Raw genomic sequence first — 23,482 nt, forward strand, 5'->3', positions numbered from 1 at the left:
CTTACTTCACGAGTGTGTGCTGCACTATATAATAAAGCCTTTTTGAAGTCCATTGACCAGGCTCACAACAATGGCAATCTGCACCCTGAAGGGGAATTCAGCCACTACTGACTTCCTGTTGCAGGATTCTTTGTTCTTCCTCAGTTAGTTGACAGTTAACTGAACATGTTTTTGGTTCTCAGGTGATGAACACGTTAACACTGTAAACTTTGTAACAGTTCAAACGTATAAATAGAAATTTATTCATTGTAGGGAGGGACAGATTGTCTTTGAGCTCAACAACATATTGCCTTGAAGTTTTTTGTCAATATTTAATATACAAAATGTAGAGAGTAGTTTACCCCTTAATCTCTAAATATTTTGACACATCTGACGCTTTACAGTAATGCTAATCAGAATCAGAATTATCCTTATTTGCCAAGTATGTCAAAAACACACAAGGAATTTGTCTCCGGTAGTTGGAGCCGCTCTAGTACAACAACAGACAGTCAATTGACAGAGAATACTTTTGACATACATAAAGACATTGATAAAAAAACAAAAAAAAACAGTCACTGAGCAATAAAAGGTTGCTAGTATAAATAAAAGGTTGCTAGTAATCTGGTATAAATAAAAGGTTGCTAGTAATCTGGTAATGCCGGTGCATTTTATTTTTTATTTTTTGACAATTGTGCAAAAAGATGCAGTCCTATTGCAATTAGAGCAGTTTGAAATGACAAATAGAACAATAATCCGGTGCAATGACCACTGTGCAAAGAGTGCCGAGACTTCAAGAAATATATGCAGTTTAAAGTGACTTGTTGTGCGATAATCTGGGATCATGTCGATTGTGCAAATGTTGCAGATGCAACTCAGTCGAATGTGCAAATGTTGCACATGAGTGGCCATTATTGGTCAACAACAGATCTGCAAAAAGTGCAGCATGGCGAGACTACGACAGTGAGTGCACAAGTAATGTATAATTGGCCCAACAAAAATGTGACAACAAAGTCAAGATAAAAAAAATGGCAGCATGTTGTTAGTGAACTGTTTAAGAAGTTAATGGCAAGAGGGAAGAAGCTGTTGGAATGTCTGTGAGTTTTTGTTTGCATTGTTCGGTAGTGCCTACCTGAGGGAAGAACCTGGAAGAGGTGGTGACCAGGATGTGGAGGGTCCAAGAGGATTTTGCATGCTCTTGTCATAGTTCTGGCAGCGTGCAAGTCCTCAAGGGTGGGTAGGGGCGTACTGACTGATTTTCAGCAGTTTTGATTGTCCGTTGCAGTCGGTGTTTGTAGCAGCACACATAACACATGTGATGGAAGAACACATAACTGATTTGATGACTGCTGTGTAGTAACTGCCTCAACAGCTCCTGTGGCAGGCCGTGCTTCCTCAGAAGCTGCAGGAAGTACATCCTCTGCTGGGCCTTTTTGAGGATGGAGTTAATGTTGATCTCCCACTTCAGGTCCTGAGAGACTGTAATTCCCAGGAACTTGAAGGTCTCGACGGTTGACGGAGGGCAGTTAGACAGCGTAAGGGGCAGCTGTGGCGAAGGATGCATCCTGAGGTCCACAATCATCTCTACAGTCTTGAACGTGTTCAGCTCCAGGTTGTGTCGGCTGGACCACAGCTCCACTCGCTCCACTTCCTGTCGATACGCAGACTCGTCACCGTCTTTGATGAGGCCAATGACTGTGGTGTCGTCTGCAAACTTCAGGAGTTTGACAGCCGGCTGTGTTGAGGTGCAGTCGTTCCTGTAGAGAGAGAAGAGCAGCGGAGAGAGGACACAACCTCGGGGCACCCCGGTGCTGGTGGTGCGTGTACATCGTCCTGCCCGTCAGGAAGCTGTAAATCCACTGGCAGATGGCAGGCGAGACGCTGAGCTGGAGAAGCTTGGAGGAGAGGAGTTTGGGGATGAAGGTGTTGAAAGCAGCGCTGAAGTCCACGAACAGGATCCTCGCGTAGGTCCCCGTGCCGTCGAGGTGTCCGAGGATGAAGTGCAGTCCCATGTTGACTGCATCATCTGCAAACCTGTTTGCTCGGTAGGAAAACTGCAGGGGGTCCAGCAGGGGACCTGTGATGCTCTTGAAGTGGTCCAGCACGAGGCGTTCAAAGGACTTCATGACCACAGATGTCAAGGCGACAGGTCTGTAGTCATTCAGACCCGAGATTGCAGGTTTCTTGGGGACTGGGATGATGGTGGAGCATTTGAAACAGGATGGTACTTCGCACAGTTCCAGAGATCTATTGAAGAGCTGTGTGAAGACTGGAGCAAGCTGGTCCACGCAGACTTTGAGGCAGGATGGGGACACAAGGTCTGGGCCTGCCGCTTTGGTAGTCTTTTGTTGTTTGAAGATGCGTCTCACATACTTTTCGTGGATGGTTAACGGAGAAGTCAGAGGTGTGATGGTGGTCAGAGGTGCGGTTGGGTGGGTGTGGGATGTGAAAGTGTCCTTTTCAAATCTGTAGTAGAAGGTGTTCAAGTTGTCGGCTCGTCTTCTATTTTTCTCAGCTTGGGTGGTTGGTCGTTTGCAATTGGTTAGCGAATTTAATGTATGCCAGACTGATTTAGAGTCATTAGCGATAAAATGTTTTTCTAACTTTACTGCATAGTTTCTCTTTGCAATGTTAATTTCTTTAGTCAGATGGTTTCTAGTGCAATTATACAGGGCCCTGTCCCCACTTCAATATACGTCCTCTTTAGCCTGGTGAAGTTGCTTAAGTTTGGCAGTGAACCACGGTTTGCTGTTATTGTACGTGCAAAATGACTTTGTTGGTACACACGCCTCTTCACAGAAACTGATATAGGATGTGACAGTGTCCGTATGTTCATCCAGGCTGCCAGCTGAATTTTCAAAGACACTCCAGTCTGTGTAGTCTAAATAGCTTTGAAGTTCTATCTTTGCTTCATTGGTCCACTTTTTCACTGTTTTCACCGTAGGCTTCGCACATTTAAGTTCTTACATGTATGTTGGTATTAAGTGAATTAAGCAGTGATCAGACGAGCCCAGAGCTGCACGAGGTTTGGCATGATATGCGTTATTTAGCGTAGTATAGAAGTGGTCGAAAATGTTATTTTCCCTGGTAGGACAGTCGATGTGCTGCTTGTATTTAGGGAGTTTGTGGTTGAGTTTAGCTTTGTTAAAGTCCCCGAGAATAATGAGGGGTGAGTCTGTTTTTTTTTTTTTTCCAATTTGTGTACTTGTTCAGCGAGCGTTAGCAGTGCGGCATTCGTTTTAGCTTGGGTCGGAATGTAAACACCGGTGAGAATGAAAGATGCGAACTCACGAGTCGAGTAAAATGGCTTACAGTTCAAAAACAGCGACTCCAAATGCGGGCTGCAGTGTGTGCTGAGCTCCGTGACATCTGTACACCATTTTATATTGATATAGAAGCATATCCCGCCCCCTTTTGTGTTCCCTGATAACTCCATGACGCCGTCTGCCCGGTGAAGATGGAAGCATAACGGCGCCATTGTGGACAGCCTCACAAAGCCTCACAAAGTCTCCGTGAAGCACATGGCGGCGGAATGTCCGAAGTCTCTACTGGTCTTTGTCAGAAGATGAAGCTCGTCCATTTTGTTTGGTAGGGAGCGTAGATCCGCGGGGTGGATCAACGGAACGCCAATTGGTATCCTCACTTGCGGACCTCACCGACTTCCTCTTCTTACTCTTGTTTTTTGCAAGTATGAATGTTGAACATACAGTATAACCCACAGTGTATAGACTGTTAAATACAATTTATAAAAAGACTGTTTCAACTCATTGCCCTGGAGGTTCTGTCAATATTTTAGATGAAGAGCAGAAGCTTATAGTGATCACCTTTGAAAGCTTTTCCTCATTCAGTGAGTTGGAAAATGAACGTTAATTATCATACAAAATAGCACAAGTTGTTAATTTCCCATAAAAATGATCACTGGTTTAGGCGTTTCCTTGACTTGAGGTTGACAATCCAAGTTGATACTTCATCACCTAGGATGAAAGATAAAAACTTTGACCAGGTGTCAGTGTTTAGAAAAGGTTACAGTAGTCAATAATTTTATTTCAATCAAAAACCAATAAATGTTCATTATCGAGGTTTCTGTGGGAAGACACCTGGCAGAGGTGAAGTGTTAAGGCCACGTACAGTAAAAGTCTGTCACAAGCCTCACAGGGAGAATATCAAAGATGCAAGAGGCTCTCAGTTGTTGTACGATGCCACCCAAGATTTTATTTTTAATGAAGGAAAAAAAATGTCTGTCCTTTTTTCTCCTGTTGATAGAATGTAAAGTTTGCCCAGATCTGTCATAAGGAACTTTTGATTTTAAGACACTGTGCCCAGTAAAGTTAGAAAGGCTATATGCAGCTGTTAATTAGAAGTGCTTACATTATGATACCAGTTCCATGTAAGCTTTTTTTCCTCCACCCTTGAAACAAGTGATATGCAACTGACAAGAGATTACTTTTGGCAGAGTCTGTCTAACACCGGGTTCATTTTTTTTTCAGTCGTCATCATCATTACAGTTTAATGTAACCACCGTTTAAAATAGTTTTCACTACGGTACCTTTCCTGGTGGCATTTTGAAGTATGCTGATCTCCTGCCACAGCTGGTTCACAGACAAACTTGTCTCTTAAATTCAAAACAACTGAAATCTGTGTGTTGTTGAGTTAGTGGTCGATACTTAATAAGGGTGTGGTCAAATATTGGTTCAATTAACAACCATGGATGAATGAAAAACTAATATCCATCCATCCATTCTCTGTAGCGCTTATCCTCACTAGGGTCACGGTTGTGTTGGACCTATCCCAGCTGCCTTTGGGCGAGACATGGGATACAGTCTGAACTGGTTGCCAGCCAATCACACGGCACAGAAAAACAAATAACAATTCACACTCCCATTCATACCTACGGATGATTTAGCTTCTTCCATTAACCTACCACGCACTTTTTTTTTGGAATGCGGGAGGAAACCGGAGTACTTGGAGAAAACTCACACGGGCACAGGGAGAAAATGCAAACCCCACACAGGAAGGCCAGGGTCCATGTAATGACCAAAATGCAATACATAATTAATACAAATAATTATTCTTAGCACAGTGACTGAGTGGTTATCACATCCGCGTCACAGTTCTAAGATTGGAGTTTGGAATTCGGGCTCCAGCCTTCCTGTGTGGCATTTGCATGCTCCCCCTACGCTTGCATGGGCTTTTCCCCGGGTCCCCAGCTGTCACTTTGTGGAAAATAAATATTGTTGTATAAATGTATGCTCCAAGTATGAGGAAACAAGCGTCAGGGTGGGTTATATCCACAGAGTTGTTTATCTAAATAAGCAGTCACTTATGAGTGTGCTGCCTATTGATTTTGCTGCCAAATATAATCTGCTTCATCATCATGAATCATTCTGACATCTGCACAAAGCTCCATTTTAGTCCAATTCTGACAACTGATGATTCACAGATCACCTGATAGTCTCCATGACAACATTTGTTACAATTAGGCAACTATAATCCAACCTTCAGACACACACACAGTTAAATATTGCTTCCAATATATGAGGTGACAGGAGAGAGGGAGGATGCTGTTAGACTGACTTACACGTGTGGATTTTGAAAGTGAAAAATTGAAAAATGAGACAAGAAACAATTAAAATACATTTTATTTTCACTGAACATTGACATTGTAGTTAAAAAGAGCTGATTCAATGTCATAAAACATCTGCTTGAGTCTGTAATATCTGGGGGAAACCGTACATGTACCGTCAACTATTTTTTTCAAGTACCAGTAATGTAAGATGATTTGTTTAGGTGTAATTGTACATTAAAAAGCATTTTGACGAAAATTTACATCTAAAATTCTTTTTGTCATTATGCGGATACCAAGATAGGACAGAAGTCACCAGAAAGTGACCACATATTTGTATCCGGTAAGATCAGCGACATGTACAATAATAATAAAAAGGTTTCAGATACACGTCCAATGTATAAAAACTTACTTTTTAATTTAATAATAATACATTTGTGTTGTTACTTGTGCCATAGGAGTGAACATGTAACGTTAAATCTTGAAGTCTAATTCAAGGTGCGTGTGTTTCTGTCATTTTTACTCCACAGCCGAAGGGACCACAGGCTCCAGTGTTGCTCCGACTGCGCTCTTATTCCCAAGATGCCCTCTACATGCACATTTGCTCCTGCTCATGCCATGTTAACAGAAAAAACTCATTTGCCATGTATTGTTAAATTTTTTATAAATAGCAATTTATGTCACTTACACAGGGCCTCTGCAGAAAAAGAAAACAGTTGGGCCTTGTACAAATCTATCACTCAAGTTGTCAAAAAAATTAGTTCTCATGCAATTTGAATGGGCCCTGACTCTGTGGGTCGAGAGATGGGATCTGTTTCTGTGAGGGCGACGCACTGGCTGTTTGGAGACGTACAGTAAAACAGGTCATGCTGTTCACATCATGGAGCCTCAATCACAAACAAATGATTTATTTAAAGAGCTAAAGTGTTGTTTACCCCTGTCTGCTTTCTCTCCTTCCCTCCAGTTCCTCTGCCGCCTGCCTGCACGCTGTGTGTTCAGCACATTTGAATGCTGCAAGCGTACAAAGAGGAAACCAAAAGACTCCTGACAGGAAGCTCTACCCTGTCATGTAAAGGAACAAATAAGCGGGCGTGGAGCTAAGTGTACAAATTGCACCGACACAGTTTAATAAATGAAGCATTCAGGGAGTACAAATGTGTTAACTGTGGCAGAACTGGCAACAGCAGTAAATAAGCTCTGCAGCTCCTGTGTGCTGAGTGGACAGGTTAAACATGCAAGGAGTTAAGACTTATGTTGTGTGACAATTATGGGATGTTTGATGCATTGACTGTCAGAATCAGTTAGAATCTAATGAGTGTCTGCCTGCTCACAGTTCTGTGTATTGCGCCACTGAGTATATACGTATGTGACTGAGAGACAACGATGCTGACAGAAACAACCCTCCCAAAAAGTGTAGTATCGTATTATTATTGCAGATACATTCAAATAAGGCTCCATTTTCATTGACACTGTCACAGAGGGATTATGCTGAGAACTGTTTGTAACTGTTATGATTTCTTTTTAGTATACTGTAAACACGTAGGGCGTCACGGTGGTAGACTGGTTAGTACATCTGCCTCACAGTTCCGAGGACCGGGATTCAAATCCCAGCCACGCCTGTGTGGAGTTTGCATGTTGTCCCCGTGCCTGCGTGGGTTTTCTTCGGGCACTCTGGTGTCCTCCCACATCCCAAAAACATGCATTAATTGGAGACTCTAAATTGCCTGTAGGTGTGAATGTGAGTGCGAATGGTTGTTTGTTTGTATGTGCCCTGCGATTGGCTGGCAACCAGTCCAGGGTGTACCCCGCCTCCTGCCCGATGATAGCTGGGATAGGCTCCAACATGCCCGCGACCCTTGTGAGGATGAGCAGAACGGAAGATGAATGAATTAATGTAAACACGTACTTGGGCAGCATGGTGGACCAGTGGTTTGCATGTCTGTGTCACAATTGAAATGTTCTGGGTTAGAAGGCTCTGGCCTTTCTCTCTGTATTTTGCAGATGCTCTTCCCATCCTCCCAAATTCCCCCAAAATGCATACGGTAGATTAGTAGAAGACTCTAAGTTGGACAGGTCTAAATGTGAGTGTGAATGTTATGGGATTCTCAATCTTGTTGAGTTCAAGGAAGCCTTAAAGCAAATACATTTTTCGACCCCCTCACAATACTAACTCTAACATCACCACCGTATACACCCCTAAGTACCATAGGAATAAAAAAAAAGTAGTAATGTTACGATACAAAATGTACATTATTCCAAGAAAAAAAATACTCTATAAAGAACAAGGAGACATTTTGTCGAGATGAAAAGTCACAATCTTACGAGATTAAGGGTATTTTTCCAAGATAAAGTCACTATCTTATGATATTGAACTCAAAGTTTAATGAGGGAAGAGTCAGATTCTAACAAGTGAATTTCATTCATTCATTTGTTCATCGTCCGTTCCGCTTCTCCTCACGAGGGTCGCAGGCGTGCTGGAGCCTATCCCAGCTGTCTTCGAGCGAGAGGCGGGGTACACACTGAACTGGTCGCCAGCGAATCGCAGGGCACATATAAACAAACAACCAATCGCACTCACATTCACACCTACGGGCAATTTAGAGTCTTCAATTAACCTACCATGCATGTTTTGGGGATGTGGGAGGAAACCGGAGTGCCTGGAGAAAACTCACACAGGCACGGGGAGAACAGGTGCAGTTGTTCGAAGATTTCTAATGACACTGAATACCGTTAGCCGGTCTAGGATGTTTTGCTTAATATGTTAGCATTAAGCTCGCGAACATTCTTTATTATACGTTGTGGGTGAACATTTTGTTGTTTAAATATACAATGTTTAATTCTCTTTTGTTTTATGTGTCAGTTTTATAGTAAACGTCAAGTGGGAGTGACAAAAAAACAGCTTGAAGCAAACCCTCTTTGCCTCCTTTTTTTGGAGAAGTACTATATGAAAGAGAGTCTTCTCATTTTCAATAGTGATGCTACACATAAGCCTCCCATTTCTTGACAGAGTGAGAACAGTAGCTAAGAAATGCTTTAAAATGTGTTTCAATAAGTTTAGGTGTGTTTAACAAGTTGAAACGTGTGTAAAGGTTGTGGAAACGGTATTTCTGTGTAGATTCTCTGTCATCTAGGTCATTGTAATCCGGAAAGGCTGAATCAAGGAAACTGAACTGTTCTTGTTTGTTGAAGACATTTACTTTTATCCAAAAGGTTTCTTTAGTTTCAAAGTTTTTGGTGTGGACTCTGTTTATTTATGCCTCGGTGGGTGTGTTCCCTGGGGGTGGCCAACAATAGGATTCTATTGTTGTTGTTGCCCCGTGTGGTTAGTGAAACAACCATCCTGCATCCTAATTAGTCATTCATTCGTCTTGTGTCAAAACAACTTGTTAGAGCCAGTCTTCCTGTGGGAAGGGTACAATAATAATAATAATAATAATAATAACAATAATAATAATAATACATGATATGGTCTCTCTATACAGTACAGTATTGTGGATTTGCACCTATCGTGGGTGGGACTGGAACGGATCCCCTCGATATACAGGTCTTCACTATATTACATGTCATAGTTTCTTAGATGCGATTTTTCTAAACAATAAATTGGACATTGTTGCGATTGGCTGGCGACCAGCTTAGGGTGTACCCCCCACCTCTCGCCCAAAGTAAGGCTCTAATTAGGTCAAGCGCTATTGACAGTAGAGGGATGGATAAATAGTACAATGTATTTTGCAGTGTGCAAGTGAAGATGAATGGTATTCCTGTGAAGCAAAATCAGTCATCAGTAAATGAAAATCAGAATGATGCTATACGTACCTAGCCACAGCATTGGGAAAGTTCATTTTATATGCGAACTAGTTCAAAGTTCAGTTCACCATTCCAAAAATGAACTAGTTCAGTTCATTATCACAAATTTTGAACGAAGTTCACCGTTCCAAAAATGAACTCGTTCAGTTCATTATCATAAATTTTGAACGAAGTTCACCATTCTAAAAATGAATTAGTTCAATTCATTATTACAAATTTTGAACGAAGTTCACCATTCCAAAAATGAACTAGTTCATAGTTCTTTTTTTTCAATATATTGCTGTCAGGCTAATAAACTCAATTTACTGGCATTTCATTTCCTCATTACCCACCCATTAATTCCACACTAATAGCCAGCTGCAGCTTTCACCCTACAATGTAAAAAACATGAGAAAAAAACTTGTTGCTTGAATAGTCTTTTTTTTTTTTTGCAATTAAAACAAAAACAGGACTTTTGTACTTAAAGTGCAAACAAAAAGACGTAACACAGTATGACAGGAACAACGGTGAAAAGACATTGATAATGTTGAATTCCTTGCATCACTGGCTGACTATATTGACAAAATATTTTTCAGGGCTTTCATCCCCGAATATGAAGGCTTGTGTCTAGTGTGTTCAGACGGGTTTTGTCCTGGAAGTCCCTAGCAAAACCTGGCACTATTGAATGAATTTGACCTTTCGTTCGGAAACCGTTTTTTGACGGCAGAATGAGTGCGTTCTCAATTATGTTCCTCAGGCACAAATGAACTAAGTTCAGTCCAGGTTTGCACAAAATATGAATTAGGTCATGAACTTTCGATCATTGAACTCGTCCAGGTACAACACTGCCTAGCAATGCATGTTTTTTGGTGGTGTGTATGTTGTTGTTTTCAAAAATGGAAATGTTCTTGCTTGATGATGACATGATTGTGCACGTGAGTGGGTTGGAACGAGTGGTGCTTAGTGTGCGGGATGCTGATCATTGTAGCCCCCCCTGCTCTCCCTCTGTGGACCGCAGGCCATCTCATTTGTACTCCCCCACCCCTCTGCCGTTTGTGGGCAGAGCCAATGCTCAACAACCGTATTAGGTTCCACGCGTCCTGCTTGACGCAGACATCCAACGTTTGAGTGCGTCTGCCTGCCACTGCCAAATCAGCAAAGGTGAATTTCCACCCAGGTTAAAGCCTTTAAGTGAAAGTGTGATTATACTCATGACTAATTCATTACATGCTGAATTATGGTTGGAAAATAAGAGACACTTACATATGGAATCTCAGTTGCCTTTTATACCGGACCATTTTCAACTAAAAAAAAAAAACAGTTTTGGCCTTTATAAGACAACGGTGCAGCTGTTCATGGTGTCCACCGGCTCAGGCATTTTGGGACTTTGCTCTATTGGAAGCACAATAAAAACATATGAATAAACACAATAACATTTCAAAGATCAAAATACAAACGAAGCACAGCTATGTTGACATGAACACTATTTAAAATGACAATGACCTTGTTCGCTTACCAAAATTACTTAGCTAAGATTTATGATTTGGCACATCTTCTTTGTCTTTCATTCAGATATTGGACCATGAACAACTGACAGATACATCTATGCATTTTCCTCCTCATTTGGGTCGTGGGTGAGTTGGAGCCTATCCCGCCACTCTTTGGCCGAGAGGCGGGTTACACCGTGAACTGGTCACCAGACTCGTAGTCATACCTTTTGAGAGTCTTCAATTAACCTACCATGCCAGTTTTTGGAAAGTGGGAGGGAGTAACTGAAAAAAAAAAAAAACATGGCAAGTATGGAAGAAAAAAAAACACGCTAACTCCACTCAACTTCTCTAATGTACAGAAAGGCAGATGTGCTAACGACTACTCTACGGTACTGCCCCTAAATGCTACAATTGAACAAAATACAATGAATATTATGAAAGAATGTTTACCTCTGGGAACCAGGCCAGCTTTGTACCTCACCTGTTGCCCCAAAGTCAGCTGTGATGGACTTCAGCAGATCACTGACGATAAAAACGAGCATATGTCAAATTAATAGATGGATTTTTACCTTCATCAGTTTGTCAAGGACACTAATTTATGATTCCAGACTTTTTTTGTTGCATTATTTTGCTTTGTGTCCTAAGTTTCTAACTTTCTCATCTCTCATCTGTCTCAGGATGCGCTACTGTAGTCTTTGTTTAGACTTTTGGGCTTCGATTTTCACGGCATAAATCTGCACGGAGGCAGTTTAGACTGGGTGTTGGTAATTTCGCAGCTGACCGCAAGCAGGTGTGTCTAACAGAGGGAAGTGGGCGTGAACACAGCCAACTTCAATCATGTCCAATCAAAGCGGCTCCTCTCATTCCATTAAAAGCGCCTCACCCACCAAAGGACCAAGCTGCATTCATTTGAACACCGCTTGGCTCCTATCTCACCTTAAACATCAACAAAAGTAATGTGGAGTGATCGCAGCGCTCTCGAATACTTCAAAAGATGTCAGCGCGCATGAAGGTCTGTGTCCGTTTTGATCACAAAGAGGGGTGACATGAAGGAAAATAGCACTTCAAATGACGCAACAAGACAGTGGCAACAATTGACAGCGACTCTCTGCAAACTGTGATCACACGTGTGAAACAGGACCCCCTTGACATTTGAAATAGATGAAGCGGGCGGCTTTTTCCTGCTCGGATCAATGCTGCTGGCAAGAAAAGAGAGGACAAAAGGAAACAACACAGCCAAAGTGTTCTTTTTTTTTTTTCTTTTGCTAGATATTCACCTGCTAAGTAAACACGTCATAACTAAACTCTGGTATCACACGTCTCCTTCTGATGACTTTTGCCCAGGATCCTGGGTAGAAATCTGCCCTGGGGACATGAAACATCATTAACATCATTATTGTTTGACTTCCTCCCCTGCTCCTTTTTTTTTTTTTCCTTCAAAGGAGATGTATTTACATGATGGATCCACACTGTTGACTGAATAATTTCTATAGCGCTGCAAATATGCAAATAGCTGTTCAAACGTTAGAAAATGCATACCGCACGTGCAATTATGTAAATTGTCTTGGTTATTCCTTTAGCTACGCACCCTTGTATTCGCTCACGCATTCATTTGCCATATTAGGGGATGGCGGCGATGCCCCGAAAGCGGCGGGCTCTCTCCGCAGGCTGTGTGAGCACACGATGGGCGGCCAGACAGTCCTCCTCTTCGGAGTTTGGGTTGCAAGTTGACCGCTCGCAGCTCAGCAGCACCATATGGAGGGAGCTTTCTTTGAAGAGGCCCTGCACACTGTTAGCGCACACACGTTCAGGAAAGCACACACACACATTTGTCCTTGTGCACATGCATACTGTACTTGAGCTTTTTCTTCTTTCCTGCCCTCAGTCTCACACGCTGAGCTGCTGCCACATGTACACATTTGTCTCAGGAAATAACATCCTAAATCAAAAATGTCATCAAACACTGATACTTAATGTGAAACACTGACCTTTGGGTGGGACATATTAGACATTTAACATTTACAATCTCAAATATGGTGAATATTACATGCAGCTTTTCCAAAGTAGATCAGAATCCGTTTAATAGTTTGGCACCCACAGCAATTGTGTTGTTGTTGCAGTATTTTCGCCTTGAGCTTTGTTAACAATATTTTCCATGTATGAATTATTATAATTTTTTTTTGGTGACAGTATATTCCCTTTTTTTTAGTGAATGGGTGGGACATAGCACAGATAGATTGCTACAAGTACTGACGTGGAAAAGCCAACTAGTTTATGTATATACCGTAACACATGGTTCTGTTCAGACTTTTAACCTCTGCATAACCTGCAATCCCTAACTCAGAATTTACTTCCATATGGAGGGGGAGGGCTGCATTAAGGGTGACACATCCGGTTGTAATGACATATTTCCAAACCTGAACAGTTGTACTGAGGTGCTGAAATATACAGTTACATGTGTTTTGGTATTGCCGCATTTCTTTCTCCTACACACTTTGTAATTCTTGCATCAACACTAAAATACTAATTTAGGGAGAAGTGCAAAAGATTTAGCTGACATATTAAGGTGCAGCCATTAAGATTCAATAATACAGTATGTGTACTATTCGTCCAGTGTAAAACACACACACAAACAAAAAAAACCCATATGGATGTAATAATGCAGCATTCTACAGCACACGCTGTGTGTGGTATAAAGCATTGCTGGGGGCGGGGGGGTGAAAGTACATCCCGTTGCGACACCCAGTGTGACTTAAAGACTGGTTTAGAGCAGGAACAAAGCTCAGGAAGGAAATGCAGAAAACACACAGAGCAAAGAAAAACAAACACCAAACAGCAAAACAAAAGGAAAAAGAAAACTTCACACATCTTTACTTTTAACTGAGTTAGTTAATGAGTTCAGCTGCCGGCAAAGTTCAACTGTCTTCATTACTGCTGGTAAACGGGTTAACTGCTTTGAGGTCATTTGTTAGGTGACAACCGGTATTTTACATCATGGAACGTTTTTCATCCATCCATCCATTTTCTATACTGCTTATCCTCGTTTTCAAATACATGGAAACGAAATATCTGTGCGCTCTTAGTATAATATAGTATAATATACAATATTATACTGCCACAAGAAGTAACATCCATGTGTAGTTTGAGCAGAACAACTTCACGGTGTGGTAAAGTAGACGAGCAAATAGATCCTGATAAGATTAGTAAATATGTCTCAACACTAAATGAGTAACATAAAGTACATTATGCATTATAATCACAACACATCAGCTGCACTGCACCTGTATGTATGTAAATAAAGAAACTTTTGTGACTTTCATAGTAACATTTTCTTTGTGCAAAATGACCAAAAAAGAAATAAACCCGCAGCAATACATCATGTACCATTTGAGATTCATTAATTTTCTTTCAAAGTCGTCTTTTACTCCATTACGGGGCGCACGTCGTCCCTCTGCGCCAGTGACTGCAGGCCTGATATGGTCCACAATGCATGTTTGGGTAAACTGCGTAACAAATTGGAGAAAAAAAAAAAGGCAGGAGCCAAAGACACAAAGTGAACTCCCTCCTGGACAATTCCATGCTGTATTATTAATACAACAGCAGAGTGCAGGTCTCGGTGTTGTAACCTGCTAAGATGGGGAACATGCTCATGGATGATATCAAGGTGACTGAACACACACGGAGCAGCAGGCCAGATGCTGCTCAGGCGGCATGGAGGGGCTCACGCTGTGGACTCGGTGCCTGCTGCATAATTGGGAATTATTAAACATGGCTCCAGTAGTCAGGTGATCATAAAATTGTGTTTGCAGTCTTGAGGGATGAACGCAAGAATTAAAATGTTACCATTTGTTAAGAGGCGGCGAAAAAAAGATCTTGTCCTAAACCTCCCATGATTCTGTTTCTTTTAAGAAACAAAGAAAATGCATTTAGACAAGAGGGGAGATGGATAGCTCACAATGGTGTTATAAATTGTGGATTGTTGTAAATTGCAATGAGAATGAATATTTCAGTAGCGACGGAACCAACATGATGCAATTCAGCTTGGGATGCCGCACATATGTCTACAAGCTGTTTAACACTTGAATGAAAGAATGACTCAATTTTCGCTGAAGTAAAAAGCCTTAAACTGACATTCTGCTTGGCGTTTTAGCCAGTAATCATTATTGTGAAAAAAATATTGTTATTAGCATTTGTTTTTTCAAAGCAAATCTATTTATGTATACATACAAAAGATCAATCCATAACTGCTCAATCTAATGGGGTCTGATGCAACAGCTGTTACAATAAGTCTGCTAATGCCAGTGATTCCCAACCAGGGCACACTAGCAGGCACATGCACAGATAAACCCCTAGTGGTGCTCCAGTACAGCCGTTCTGCCCTGGATGAGAAATGGGCCTGTTATTTTTTTTTTCCATTCATTAAGATTAAAAAAAAAAAGAATAAATGCTGCCTCTGTTATCAGTTACACCCAAAAGTGTTTTGAGATCAGATGGGTATTTAGTTTGAGTATTTTTAGTTCTTGTGAGAATTGTGCCCCTCGCTGATCTGCAGTGCACATAAGCTCCCAGCCGCATATCCTCACAAGGGTCGCGGGAGTGCTGGAGCCTATCCCAGCTATCATCGGGCAGGAGGCGGGGTACACCCTGAACTGGTTGCCAGCCAATCGCAGGGCACATAGAAACAAACAACCATTCGCACTCACATTCACACCTACGGGCAATTTAGTTTCTCCAATTAACCTACCATGCATGTTTTTGGAATGTGGGAGGAAACCCACGCAGGCACGGGGAGAACATGCAAACTCCACACAGGCGGGGCCGGGGATTGGTCCTCAGATCTGTGAGGCAGACGCTCTAACCAGTCGTCCACCGTGCCACACTAGTGTGCCATAAAAGATCTTCAAGGGTGCCGCGGTAATTCAGCCAATTTCACATAATTTGTCAGATGATTATTATTTACAAATATGTCTTTGGTCATCTATTTATGCAAGCGACGTATAGTGACAGGCAAAACAATGAAATGCTCTTCTATTAGATGGCAGAAGGTGCAATAAACCTGTGTGTTCACCTGTTGCTATTCACACAACAGAATAAGCCATGGCTGAATATATCAGCTTTGTATTCAATAAGAAATTTCACATTGAGTAGGTACATTTGTCAGTGAATTGAGACAATATCATAATTATTCATACTTTTTGTGACATTTTTGTTTGGTGTCCCGTGAGATTTGTCTCATGTAAAATGGGTACATTTGCTCAATAAAAATTGTGAAACAATGGCCTATGCAAATATAACGCTTGTTTTTCGTTCACGGTGTTAGAGTACAGTATAATGTGGCCTATATAAATAAAGTTGCATAAAGACGGGTGTTGCAGGACACAGACGTTAATTTCTCATTCTAGACAAAGTCACAACACTGAATGTCCTTGATGGCACATTAATAAGCCAACTCTCTAACTACTGTAAATATGGCAAATAACAAATATTCAATATTTCATGACAAAACCTCCCACATAAAAGCCATGAGCAGTTGTAACAGGTGACAGGCATCTTTAAAACGAATTAATCTTACTGGTGTCATTTATTTGGAGCAACAAGCAGAACATGTTTCCGCAACAGCACTTTCAAATCACTGTGCAATAATATTTTCCAGCATTATCTAAAATAATGTTGGCGGCGGGGGGGGGGGGTGACTGCAAGTGGCTTGATATAGCAAAGCAGCTGAGGGTGTTAGAGATTGTCCTATATTGCTCATGCTCTCATGGATTACTTAATTATCAGCCAGTGCCTAGGTTCTGCTCTGTTAATGGTAGGCAATATGGCCTTTGCCTCACTTAAGAAATAAATTGTATTGCTCCATCTCTTTCCATCTTGCAGTGAACACACCCACATGCACACATATAAACACAAATTTTTTTCCCCCTGCTGCTCATAAAGATCATTTAGGCTTGAATGGAACAGTCATGTACTGTATAAGCAAAATTCCAATGAGGTCCAATCCTCAATTTCATTAATTGGGCATCTCCATTTCCTCTCAACCTGTTTGCACAAATAAAAGACAGGATCCTCATTGACACATGCTGGGTTTATGATTTTGTATCAGGTGGAATTACATTTCTCTTTGAAATTTGCAATTGCCACAGTGGGAGGCAATGCTGTGTGCAGGGTCTTTGCAGACACAATAAAACGCAATCATGAAATCAGTCAGTTGTGATATCAAGAGAACATCAGGAGGAGAAAATATACCAAAATTCATTTTTCCCATGCAAAAGTCAGATAGTCAAACAGTTCAGTTCCGTTATTGAGCCAATGTTGACAAATGCTGAGCCATAATGATACAGTATGGTACTAAATGAATACAAGGTTACATACCATTGGTAATTACAATGACATCACAACATATAATAGCATGACCAGTAAAAGAAAAAAAAATACACAATTTGACTGGATGCTTAATAAGTACAATGATAAGCATTATTATAATAACTATTGTATGCTGATACCTAATGTATTCTTTCCTCCTGAATTGAAGAGCTCTCAAATATCTGTTCAAAAAGTTAGAAATCCATTTTGATTATCCTGGGGAAATCACAACACAAAAAAAAAAATCAATAAATCAGATTTTTATACTATGAATCCAGAATACTTTATTTCATTTTTAAAATCAAATAAAATACAATTGATTTCCTGCAGTATTAACACCTTATGGAGGACACCAAACCACATGATGAAAATGCAATGTATTATGGGTGGAGTCAAGTTTCAGTTTATCAGTTTATTTTTGAAAGGGGACAATGCAATTTCATAAAACACATGAAGTACACATGGTTAAAAAAGCCAGAATTAGCCAGAAGGCTAGTTTTCATCTGGCCATGATGTAAAAAAGCAGTAAAATACATCTACAAGTATTGTATACTAGTTCTCTTCAGTAAACTTTCTTGAAAATAGAGATAAATAAAGATAACTAACTACTTTCAGCCTGATCTCGTTTTACTTTCAACAAAGAGCACAAGATATAAGATACGCTGCCACAATATTATGGGAAGAAGAATGCTGCTAATGTTTGTTTATGTATAAGGTTTGCACCCCGCATGCCCGTTTTGGGCTAAGCATTAAATATCCACATGCCAGAGGATTATTGAACATTAATTACATTAGCATTTTCTCTCTTGACAGAATTGCATCTCCTTATCTGGGATCTCCACACAGAGACTGAGAACTATTGATCTGGGCCATGTTGTCATTCACATGATAATTAGGAGCAGGTGAAAGGTCATCCTCCAGTCCGTTTGAACATCTGGATGAGAGTACCTCAAGGACAATGGGGACCACGGGATGCCGCTGCTCTGGCGAGCCCCAAATGTCTTTATGTGCCTAAGTCAATTATATAAAATGTCTAATTAATTTTCACTATCCAACAGAGAGGTGCGACAATCAATGAAGCCAAAACCCGCGGAAGAGAGCCCAAAGGAACATTTATGTTGGAGATGTAAAGAAAAGAAGAAAAAAAACTCATCAAGATTAATATGTAGAAATACAACTGTAACAATACAGTAAACTGTAAGTCATCCGCAGTAACTGTAAAGGAGGCTTTTATCTCAGTTGAGGCTTATCTATAATTAAAACTGCATTTTAAGGGCATGCAAATGGAGGCTTTTGCAGACCTAACGTATCTTAATATATCCTTTTCAATGTGCTGAGAACATATTGTAGATCTTTTACAGACACCCTGCTTCATAAAAAGTCGCTGTATTCTTTTTCATGAGTAAATAAAGTGATCTACATGGGCGCATTAAATTCTGTCATCGCTGCATTTATGTTAGTGTTAATGTGATGAATAATTCTGTTTGTACACTGCAAAAGTGCTTCCAGTAAAAATGTAATGATCAAGTGAGACAAATTTGAAATCATTTCTTAAATGCTCTATTTAGGAGTGTTTTGTATGCATAAGATCTCATGCTTCTCAAGTGTCTCCTCAGTGAGTTTGACCACTTGGGAAAAGAACTTGTCACTCATTCAACTAAACCAAATACTTACTCTGACAAACAAACAACAACAAAGCCACTTTTAGTTTGTCAAAGATTGTTGACTGTAACTTGACTGTTGTCTGGTGGTTCAGCTTTCCATATTCCCCCCCCCCCCCCCATGGAAATGAACATCCAAACTAAACTGGATTCAAATGTGCGAATGCAAAACTTACATGCAAATGGTTTTTGATATGCCTGTGAAGGATGCAGACAAACAATGCAAATATTGCCCCCTTGTGGTTCAATGTGCACTCATGGGTGTTGAAGGGATCTGTCAAGCCTGTTACCTGTTGTCAAATTGTATTTCAGGGATGAGATGGTTTCAAATGAAACAAAATAGCCATAAAAATTGACTTTCCGACACCATGTGGGAATCAGCGGGGGAAGGACCAAGTCAAGGTTTTAAGGATTTATAACTTTGGCAAGCAAAAATTTGAATAAAGTAACCAAACATTCAAATTAACAGGCGTCCCGTTGCACTCTTCATCAATCTTTGCTTTCTCTCTTTGTCTCATTAGAGCTGAGTAAATTTCAATGTCACTTAAAGTCACGCCTGTAATTTATTGGCTCCTTAATACTGACGGACAAAGGTCGTGAGCGGTGCTGTGAGGCATTCTATCGGGTTTATCTGTGCGGGTCATTAACCTTGACCTGGTGCAAAAGCACTTCAGTGCAGGAAGCTCCACGTCCTGCCAGTTCACGTTTCAACACCCCCAAGAAGTTACTCTCTGTGATGGCCGCTCACGCCGCTGCCCTGCTGGCTCAAAGTGCTCCACGCTCGCCTTAATTGTCATATGGCATCCAGCGCCACTTTCTTAATTGATCTGACCTTTCGCAGCACTTTTTCTCATTTCCAAACCCACTTTCATTGTTCCATCTGGCACTTTTAAAATGACATCTGGCTGACTGTACTATACCCGCTGATCTCTGTACAGTTATTTTTAATCTTCATTTATGCTCCAACAGATGCTGGATTTAATAGGTGAGGGGCCAAACTGAACTCCCAACAACAGCCTGTGTCCATAACACTTCCCTTAACAATTTAAATATTGACACGAGCCAGGTTGCCAGCCAAATCTACTGCAAAGCTCCCCTTCTTGTGTTGTTCCCAATTAACTAAGCGAGACATTTTTAACTTTGATTTTTTTTGCCACATCCTTTTCCCCCCCTCATAAATTCATTTAGTACTATTATTTCTATATCACTTTCACCGCATTCTCTCCATAATTTTGAATATGCAGCAATCTTACCCACTCATAACGTCGTAATCTTTTCATACCCTGTTCCCAAACTGCAGCTCTCCTATTATCTCCCAACATGAACCACATGCTGTGGACTTCCTCATCCCTCCATTGAATACCTCATTTCCCTCTGTGACATTTTCCAAAAGATAAATTTCCTATGGCTTGCATTTTCATGGGGAAGTGCTCCGAGATGGCTCTACCTGCAGGCTGTTAAATTAGCGCCATATAATTGACTGATTAAACGCTTATTGATTGCTGAGGTCTGGATGAGCAGAAGATATGATACGCTTGCATTTTACACAGTTCCCCACACATGATGCAGCGCATTATACAGACATTTTGGAAAAAAATCATCCCCCCAAAGTTTGGGAATTACTGCTGAGGACTGAGGGATAGAACTTTTATTAAAACCATAATTTGAACAGTAACCAACTTTATTCTCAGCACACTTTTTGCATTTAGACCTATGGCATATGGCTCGCTACCGACGAGATATAGATTTTAATGATTCTAATTACCGACCAGCAGCTACTGGTCAGCAACTTAGTTTTTAAACAAAATTGTAGACCATCTTGTTTTTATTGATCTCCATGACTTTTAAGAAAATTGTAACTGATTTGAGGGTGAGCCACAGCACTAAGATCCTCTCCTCAAGATTCAAAATGATCTAAGACTGTGGTTCTCAAACTTTTTATAACAAGTAGTGCCTAAAAAAAACACTCCCCAAGTATCACTATAATGAGCAACATGAAAATAGTAGCGTAGTCGACCAAGGTGTTCAGTAAAAATGAGATTTTTATTACATAATAATTATAAAGGGATATTTACTATATATACTAAGATCCCAAATATTGTAGTTAGAATTACATTATGTGTTCTCTCTATCATATTGCATGCGCTGTTCATGGGCGTGTTGTGTGTGAATTACTAACATTGTGATATTTTTCTAAGATCCCAAACAGCGGGCGCTGAATTGTGTGTTTACTCAATCTGACAGTGTGCGAGTGGTGTTGGCAATAGATGTAAAAGTGCTTGAGACTACCGTATTAGAGAGAGGGTTTTGCGCTTTAGGTAGCTCTGATATTACTGAATTACATTAAGTAAATCGATTGCTCCCAAAATTTTGGAGAAGCCAACCGTGTGCTTTGTTTAATTTAACTCGTCCTGAGTGACTGGCAATTGGATGTACAGGTGATGTGCCCATCCTGGGTAACATTGCATTTAATGCAAATCATTTAGGATCATCTTCAAGAGACATCCACTTTTCTGACTCTGACTATAAGGGAGGGAAACCACTCAAATTCTGCCCATTTGTCAGTATGTGTGCAGCCCGCATCAGCATGGACCTGTGCGTTGCTCATCTTTTCCCTCTGGCGCTCCAATTAGAGCCAGCCATTGGCTGTCTATTACGTCTTCACTTGAAACGGTTACCAGCCCGTGTTTCAATCACATTTATTTTTATTCTGCAACACCGGTAAAACTGCTCCGGGAGAAGCCAGCACCAATTGTCACAGTATGATGAAATGACCCATGGACAGAAATGCAGACTTGAAAGGAGTTTTGTCATAGGTGACATGGCATGACTCCTTCTTGTGACTGACTCCAAGTCAGCTCTTAAATGATTCAGAAAATCCCAAACTGCATTGCTGAACAGACAATTCAGTATGTTGGCATTTGAAAAATGTTAACACCAGTGGAAGCGGCACGGTGGCCGACTGGTTAGAGCGTCAGCCTCACAGTTCTGAGGACCCGGGTTCAATCCCCGGCCCCGCCTGTGTGGAGTTTGCATGTTCTCCCCGTGCCTGCGTGGGTTTTCTCCGGGCACTCCGGTTTCCTCCCACATCCCAAAAACATGCATTAATTGGAGACTCTAAATTGCCCGTAGGCATGACTGTGAGTGCGAATGGTTGTTTGTTTCGATGTGCCCTGCGATTGGCTGGCAACCAGTTCAGGGTGTACCCCGCCTCCTGCCCGATGACAGCTGGGATAGGCTCCAGCACGCCCGCGACCCTAGTGAGGAGAAGCGGCTCGGAAAATGGATGGATGGAACACCAGTGGAGAAGTTCTCCACCGCCCCTTCTCATTTTGCCTGCGCTACGCTGGCAACACGTTGCATGCGGGTTTGCACCTGCCCTTCAGACGCCCTAAGTAAAGATGCAAAATCAATTCCCAATGCATTTCAGGTCTGATAAATTACATTGCGTGTGCTAAACTCACTTAATTGCATATACTCCTCCCACAACGCGCAAAGTAAACTGCGTTGCAGAGGCAATCCTGGTTGCGCCTGGTTAGTAGATCAGCTTCCACATCTGTTTGCGTGTGCAATCAAGTTTGCACCTGTTTTTGCATTTGCAAACCTTTAATAAATCAGACCCAGAGCCAGTTAAGTATACATGGTGAGACCAAGATAGCTTATAATGATTATATGATTGACTAGTTTAAGCAAAATTTTGGATAACATGTAGAAGACTCCGACTGTGCGTTGCCTGACAGACTATGATATGTTATATGACATCATCTTATATGATATCAGATATGAGTATCTTCTACTGAAATTATTTACAATTGCTGTAAATTGGCTAACAATTACCTTCAATTGGGAGTTTTTTGTCGTGTTGCTGTACCTCATCCACACCGCGTACTTTTAATTGGTGTCCACACCGTCTTGATTTGCAGCAAATAAGGTGGCAAAGAAATTACAAGTATATATTTATTAATTCAAGTCACTGCCCTGTAGTAAATGTAAAATGCATAGTGTAAAGAATTTAACTCAAAGCTGACTGCGCTGGATCTGCCTCTAGTGGACAGTTGTAATTGGTGTAATTGTGTGTATTATGTTTGCACAATGTGATTCAAGTCTTTTTGATAACCAATTAGGGACATTTTTGGAAGTCTCCAAAGGCTTTAGCAGGCAGGGAATGACATGCGGCCTCAAGGTCATAATGGGCTTCCCCCTTGAAATCCTCCAACGACTGATAGGCACGTCTTCCCTCCTGAGTCGTGCTAGAGCTGACAGACCCCAGAACATCTGTTCACAAACTGCCCTGATGGAGTTGACACAATGCGCACACATGCCATCCACGCCTAACAGACCCAATTCCCTGGATGGGGCCAGATGGTGGCCCGTACTGCTGCTCTCTTCTCTCCTCATCCAGGACAAATCATGAGGAAGAACTTTCTGCAGGTACCGCCCCAGGCACACCTGTGCCACTCAGCGCTGACCACCCTCTGGTGGCTTCCAATGTTCCCTCCTGTCAAAAGACAAATTGGCCAACAGACTGCTGTTTTATGAATTCACCCCGTGGTCCATTTTTTTAAAAGAGGTTAAGGAAAATCCTTGGCCTGAGCAGCTCAACATTGAGACACCTCTATTCTTTGAAAAGTTAAGAGGCCTTGAAA

At 41.3% G+C, this 23,482-nt stretch overlaps 1 long non-coding RNA gene across 2 annotated transcripts; it reads right to left on the reverse strand.

The window, feature by feature from the left end:
• Positions 1 to 9,844: 9,844 nt before the first annotated feature.
• On the reverse strand, positions 9,845 to 12,605 carry LOC133484057 (uncharacterized). 2 transcript variants are annotated; one of them, XR_009790282.1, is made up of 4 exons: positions 12,401 to 12,605; positions 12,090 to 12,172; positions 10,586 to 11,334; positions 9,845 to 10,507 (listed from the first exon to the last, which is right to left on the reverse strand). It is a non-coding gene; the product is annotated as an uncharacterized LOC133484057 (long non-coding RNA). The 2 variants fall into 2 exon arrangements; XR_009790281.1 differs by having other exon boundaries at positions 12,090 to 12,177.
• Positions 12,606 to 23,482: the final 10,877 nt, after the last annotated feature.

This window comes from Phyllopteryx taeniolatus, chromosome 9, assembly GCF_024500385.1.
Source record: "Phyllopteryx taeniolatus isolate TA_2022b chromosome 9, UOR_Ptae_1.2, whole genome shotgun sequence".
Classification (NCBI taxonomy): domain Eukaryota; kingdom Metazoa; phylum Chordata; class Actinopteri; order Syngnathiformes; family Syngnathidae; genus Phyllopteryx; species Phyllopteryx taeniolatus.